Source organism: Chenopodium quinoa, unplaced genomic scaffold, assembly GCF_001683475.1.
Source record: "Chenopodium quinoa cultivar QQ74 unplaced genomic scaffold, ASM168347v1, whole genome shotgun sequence".
In the NCBI taxonomy this organism is placed as follows: domain Eukaryota; kingdom Viridiplantae; phylum Streptophyta; class Magnoliopsida; order Caryophyllales; family Amaranthaceae; genus Chenopodium; species Chenopodium quinoa.
The window spans coordinates 2,868,513-2,875,218 of NW_018742630.1; positions in this window are offsets into that span (position 1 = coordinate 2,868,513).

The following is a 6,706-nucleotide window of genomic DNA, read 5'->3' on the forward strand; positions in this document are numbered from 1 at the left end:
TGATTTGGTCCGAAAGAGGGTGGCGACTCTTCAAGAGGCCTTGATTGAAGCGGAAGCCTATATACAGGCGACTGATCTTTGTGGTACGGTAAAACAGTCAGACGGGAAAAGGTCCGACAAAAGAGAAGGACGACAGAAACAGTCGTCAAACAAAGACAAGAAGAGAAAAGAGGTCTGGGCGGCTGATTCCTCTAAACAGCCGGCCCAGAAAAAGAAAAAAGAATTCAAACCATACTCCCCAAAGTATGCGTTTAACAAGGATAGCCAATTTATCCTAAAGGAAATCAAGGGACGGATCTCAATTGAGAAGCCGGTCCCCATGAAGGGTTCTGCAAACAACCGGAACCAAGAAAAATTCTGTGATTATCATGAAGATGTTGGTCATCACACCAATGAATGCATCAGTCTCATGCGGTATCTGGACCGCCTGGCTGAGCAAGGTGATCTTGACACTTATGTCAAGAAATCTACGGGGAACACTTCCTCAAAAAAGCAGTCGACCAAAAAGAATCAACAGGCCGACAGCTCCGATACAGATGATGCAGTCGTCTACACCATTGCAGGCGGCTTCTCAGGAGGCGGCCCCACTATTAGGGGCAACAAAGACAATATCAGGCGGTTAGATGTAAATTCCGTTCACCAAGAATGGCCCTCCAAATATTCATTTCCTGAGATTTTCATCACTGAAGAAGATCTAGGAGGGGTAAGAGGGCCGCATGACGACCCTATCGTTATTGAATGTAAAGTGGCCAACCAGAGAGTTGGCCGAATCCTCATAGATACCGGAAGCTCCTCAGATCTCATTAGTAGCAAATGTCTGTCGAAACTAAAATATCAGACTGATTGCATACATCCGACATCTCACCCTTAAGTAGGGTTTGGAGGAGGAGGAGTCCACCCAGTGGGACGAGTGGATTTACCCATCGCCTGGGCGAAAAAGGGGAAGGACGACACATGGTAGTCCGGTTCCTGGTAGTAAAAGAACTCTCGGCCTACAACATGATTCTGGGACGACCAACCCTGAATAATTCCAAGGCTGTTATAATCCCATCTCTTATGTTGCTCAAGTTTGAGAGGGATAATGGAACAGTCGGGTCCCTAAGGGGAGATCAGAGGATGGCCCGAGAGTGCTATCTCTCGGATGTCAAGCCCACTGTTATGGCCACTGGGTCGAGTGGTGGAAAAATAGACCTTGACAATGTCAAGGAGAGTGCGCCTGTTCAAGAAGCAGGCGGCAAGAAGAGAAAGGCATCCCAGACGGGGGCCGCAAGAAAAGACAGAAAATAGCAATCATTGGCAGAGGAGCGGTCGGATGAATTCCGCCCTCAGCCGGCTGGTGAGCATACGGACCTGATCCTAGACGACTCGCGTCCTGACCGAACAGTCAAAGTTGGGACGACTGCTCTGAGAGTCCTAGGTGACGACTTTCACAAACTATTGAAAGAATACAAGGACATCTTTGCATTCGAAGTCCATGAAATGCCAGGCATTAGTCCTGATCTGGCGGTACATAAACTGGCCGTGGATCCGAAAAAGAAGCCGGTACGGCATAAGAAGCGGAACCATGGTGAAGAAAGAAGTCAGGCGGCAGCCGCCGAAGTTAAAAAATTACTTGACGCAGGGTTCATTCGGCAATGTTACTTCCCAGACTGGGTTGCAAATGTGGTGCTTGTTAAAAAGCCGAATGGCACCTGGCGAATGTGTGTAGACTACACAGACTTAAACAAGGCGTGCCCCAAAGACAGTTACCCTCTGCCTAAAATTGATAACTTGGTCGACTCAACAGCCGGCCATGCTTTGATGAGCTTTATGGACGCCTACTCTGGTTTCCATCAAATTCCTTTATGGAAGAAAGATCAGGAGAAGACGGCCTTCGTCACTGATCAGGGGTTATACTGTTACACGGTCATGCCGTTTGGTCTTAAGAATGCCCCGGCCACTTTCCAGCGAATGATAAACACTGTGTTCTTTGATCAAATTGGGAGAAATGTCGAGGCATATATTGATGATATGATTGTCAAGTCAAAACTTCAGAAAGATCATCTGTCGGACCTCCAAGAAACTTTCGCCACACTCAGGCGGCACCATGTCATGCTCAATCCCAAGAAATGTGTCTTTGGAGTTGAGTCTGGGAAATTTCTCGGATTCCTTATCAATCAGAGAGGAATAGAGGCGAACCCTGAGAAGGTGCAGGCGGTCATTGACATGCAGTCGCCTCGTACCATCCGAGAGGTTCAGAAGTTAACAGGTTGTCTGGCGGCCTTGGGAAGATTTCTAAGCCGATCAGGCGACAAATGCCTATACTTTTTCCAGGCAATTAAGAAAAAGGCAAGGTTTGAATGGGGGCCGGATGCTGAGGCGGCCTTCCAGAAATTGAAAGTTCACTTGCATTCCTTGCCGAGGCTGGTCAGCCCTTTGCCCAAAGAAGTACTCTACATGTACCTGGCCGTCTCTGATCATGCGTTAAGCGCTGTTCTCCTTGCTGAAAGAGACGGCTGTCAGCTCCCGGTCTACTTTGTCAGTCACGTACTGAAAAATGCCGAGTTGAGGTATCCCTTAGTGGAGAAATTTGGTCTTGCACTCTTCATGGATGTTAAAAAATTGAAGCCCTACTTTTTGGCACATGCAGTTGTCGTGTATACAGACCAACCTATCAAGCGGCCACTGACCATCATGGAGTCGTCAGGCCGAATGATCAAATGGGCCATAGAAATTCAGAGCCTCGAAGTTACTTTCGAGCCTAGAAAAGCAGTGAAGGGGCAAGCCTTTGCTGACTTTATTGTTGAGATGACTCGTCCTCCGGACTCTCATGTTACAGACCAAGTCTGGAAGGTATATGTGGACGGAAGCTCTACTTCAAATGGTTGTGGAGCAGGCATCATATGTCAGTCGCCAGAGGGCGACAGGTACGAGTATGCTCTACGCTTCAGTTTTCAGGCCTCAAACAATGAGGCAGAATATGAAGCTTTACTATCCGGAATCCGCATGTGCAAGGCGGCAGGGGCAAGAAAAATAGACGCCTGTTCCGATTCACAATTGATAGTGAGTCAGTACAATGACAAATACGAAGCAACCCATCCGGCCATGATCAAGTATTTACAGGCGGTCCGACAAGCAGTCGGCTCCCTTGAGGATTTCCATCTGATCCAAGTGCCGAGATCAGAAAACAACCAGGCGGATGCACTTTCAAAATTAGCATCATCCTCCTCCTGTGATACTCCTCGAACTGTTTTTTGGGAAGTAATGGAGAAGAGAAGCATCGAGGAAGACCCTATTGGAATCCTAGACAGAAGCTCAACCTGGATGGATCCAATCAGGGCATATCTGGAAAATGGTACCCTGCTGGATGATCATCAACAGGCGGCAGCACTGAAAAAACGATCAACCAGTTTTGAAATAATAAAGGGAGAACTTCACAAAAGGGGGTACCTTCAACCCTTCTTAAAGTGTGTTACTCCAGAAAAGGGACGAGAGATACTAGACGATCTTCACTCTGGTTACTGTGCTTCCCATATAGGCGGTAGGACGCTTTCTCAACGGGCAAGGCGGCAGGGCTACTTTTGGCCTACTTTAAAAACAGATGCGATGGTGATGGTGAAAAAATGTGACAAGTGCCAAAGGTTTGGCAAACTAATTCACCGTCCGGCTACTGACCTCACTACCATCCATAGCCCACTACCGTTTGCTAAGTGGGGCATGGATATTCTGGGTCCATATACGCCTGCTACAGGCGGAAGGAGGTACATACTTGTTGTCGTCGACTACTTCACTAAATGGGTAGAGGCGGAGGCTGTAAAGGGAATCAAGACGAAGGATGTAATTTCATTCATTTGGAAAAATGTCATCACTCGGTTCGGGGTTCCCATGTCTATGGTTTTTGATAATGGTCCCCAATTTGAGACGCATGTTCTCAAAAGCTGGTTGGGTGACCAAGGAATTGCACACTACTTTGCATCTGTCGGCCGTCCACAAGCAAACGGTCAGGTAGAAGCCTTTAATAAAATCATCTCAGACGGTCTCAAGAAAAAGATTGAACGAGCAGGCGGCCTATGGGCAGATGAATTACCACATGTTCTCTGGGCCATTAGGACGACTGAAAAAGGGGCGACTGGAGAAACTCCATTCCTCCTAACTTATGGTGCGGAAGCTGTTCTTCCAATAGAACACTACGAGCCGACTCTTCGAGTAATGTTATATGACGAAGAGGCAAACTGGGAAGCCATGCGCCTAGCATTAGACTCACTTCCTGAAAGGAGGGGCAATGCTGTCTTGCGCCATGAAATTTACCGCCTGAGAATGACTAGATCATACAACAAAAAAGTACACAGGCGTCCACTCAAAGTGGGGGACTTTGTACTTAGAAAAATGGAAGCAGCTGGTAGGGCTAATGAGTCTGGCAAACTAACTCCCAACTGGGAAGGACCCTACCGAATCTGTGAAGAGGTCAGGGACGGTACCTACCGTCTGGGAACACCAGACGGACAACCGTTGCCTTGAACTTGGAATGTAGATAATCTTAAGAAATATTTCTTTTGAATGATGTAAATAGTCAAGGGCTACTTAATAAAAGTTTGTTGTTTCATTCAATTTTGTGCTAAGAGGGGCATGCCGCCTGTACCTTTACAGTCGGCTACTCTCCATTGAGTATTTTACTCTATCTTCAGAGGGGCATGTCGCCTGTACCTTTACAGTCGGCTACTCTCCATTGAGTATTTTACTCTATCTTCAGAGTGGCATGCCGCCTGTACCTTTACAGTCGGCTACTCTCCATTGAATATTTTACTCTATCTTCAGAGGGGCATGCCGCCTGTACCTTTACAGTCGGCTACTCTCCATTGAGTATTTTACTCTATCACCATAGGGGCATGTCGTCTGGACATATAGTCGGCTACTCTCCATAGAAGAGGGTCGACTGGTTCCAAAGCACACAGCCACCCCCCTTATACTTAGCTAAAAAAGATTAGGGCCTGGCCGACCCTGTGCCTAACAGGCGGCTACCCTCCTTTTACTTAGCACCTACGTTCACCAAGAACTAACCAAGGCCACAGGCCGAATGATCAGACCAGGCGCCAAGCCAACTGATCCAATCTTCAAAACTAATACGACCTGTCCCAACATCATAGCAGGCGTCCGGCGGCATCCCTCCGGATGAAATTCGTCGCAGAGAGCAGCTCCCTTTTGGGTGGAACATTACTCTATAAACTAATTACACGGCACCTATACGACTGTCCCCAAGGGCAACCGCGTAGCCGTTTTTGAGACAAGGATAACTCTATCACTAACCAAACCAGTGGTAGAAGTTGACATCTGAGTCAGATGACCGCCTGTATTACTTGGGATAAATGCAGGGGGTACCTCTTGAGTTAATAGCCAACAAACATTGGCGAATCAAAAGGATCAGCCGGCCTCCGCCGCCTGATACCTTTACTTCTCAAGCAGGAGTGACGGCGACTGAGTAACTCCAAAGTTAACTCATAGTCACTATCTCAAACTTAGTATGGAGCCTAAAAGGTATGAGTCGTCCGCCTGTTTTTGGCAAACAGGGGCTCTCAACCACTACTCCTGCTAGGTTAACAACCTATGAGTTAAAAGCTAACAAACATTGGCGAATAAAGGGGAACAACCGGTACCAACCGCTTGATACCTCTACTACTCAGTTACTTGGCGACTAGGTAACAATCATGTTTACTTGGTCAAACCACTTTCCTACTTGGTTAATTTTACAAATGACAGGACCGCCTGCCTAAAGGTGATCCAGTCTTTAAAATGGTTCGAATACCGATTGGATAAATGGCCGACTGGTCGTCTAGCCTGGAAACAGACAACCATTCGTCCAGGGGCATAGGCGGCGTGACTAACTATCCGTACCTGTCTTCAACTATCGGCCATGTAAAACAGTCGGTATAGTGTACAATTGGATCAGAATATTCAATACTTAAACAAATTTGAAGCAAAACAAAAAAATTCATTAAAAAGAAGCCGGTCATCAAAGACCGGCAAAATATTCAGAGCCCCGGCCCCCTGGCCGGGTAAATACAAACAAACGGCACGCAGGTCGTGGAAAGAAGACATAAAGCTTAAGAAGGGGGCAGATCTTCAATATCAGCAGCTGCCGCCTGGTCAGCACTCTTCTTGCTGGACTCGGCTTCAGCTGCATCCTTCTTTGACGCATTACCCCCAAGCGGCACAAGCGCCACTACCGGCTGCTCCTCCTCCTCCAACGCGTCCTCCAACGCCTCTTCCTCAGCAGCCGCCAGGATCTCTTGATTATATCTATCAGAACACTGGCGGTACGTTTTTTCCCATGAGGCAAAGTCGGCATTGGGGAAGAGGCGGCCCCAAGTCATGCCCTGGATTTGAGCAGAGTCTTCCATCATCTCCCGGACCAGCTCTTTCTTTTCTTGCTCGGCCTTTTCCGAGAGCTCCTGAGTAAGACTCTTCTCCTGGGTCACCAGGCGTACCTTTACGCTCGCCAAGGATTTCTCCAAGGTTTCGTATGAGGACATCTTTTGGCGAAGAGGTCTCAGCTCGGCCTTGAGGTTGTTGATGGTCGCCTCCAGCTCGCTATTCCTCTTCTGGGCCGCCTCTAACTAAGCCCGGATAGCGGCGGTAGCCTGCGCCTGATAATAAAGAATATCAATGGTCAGAACTTCATTTTGGGCAATTTGAAACATTGCCTTATCACAGTCAGAGGCGGCCATAGCTT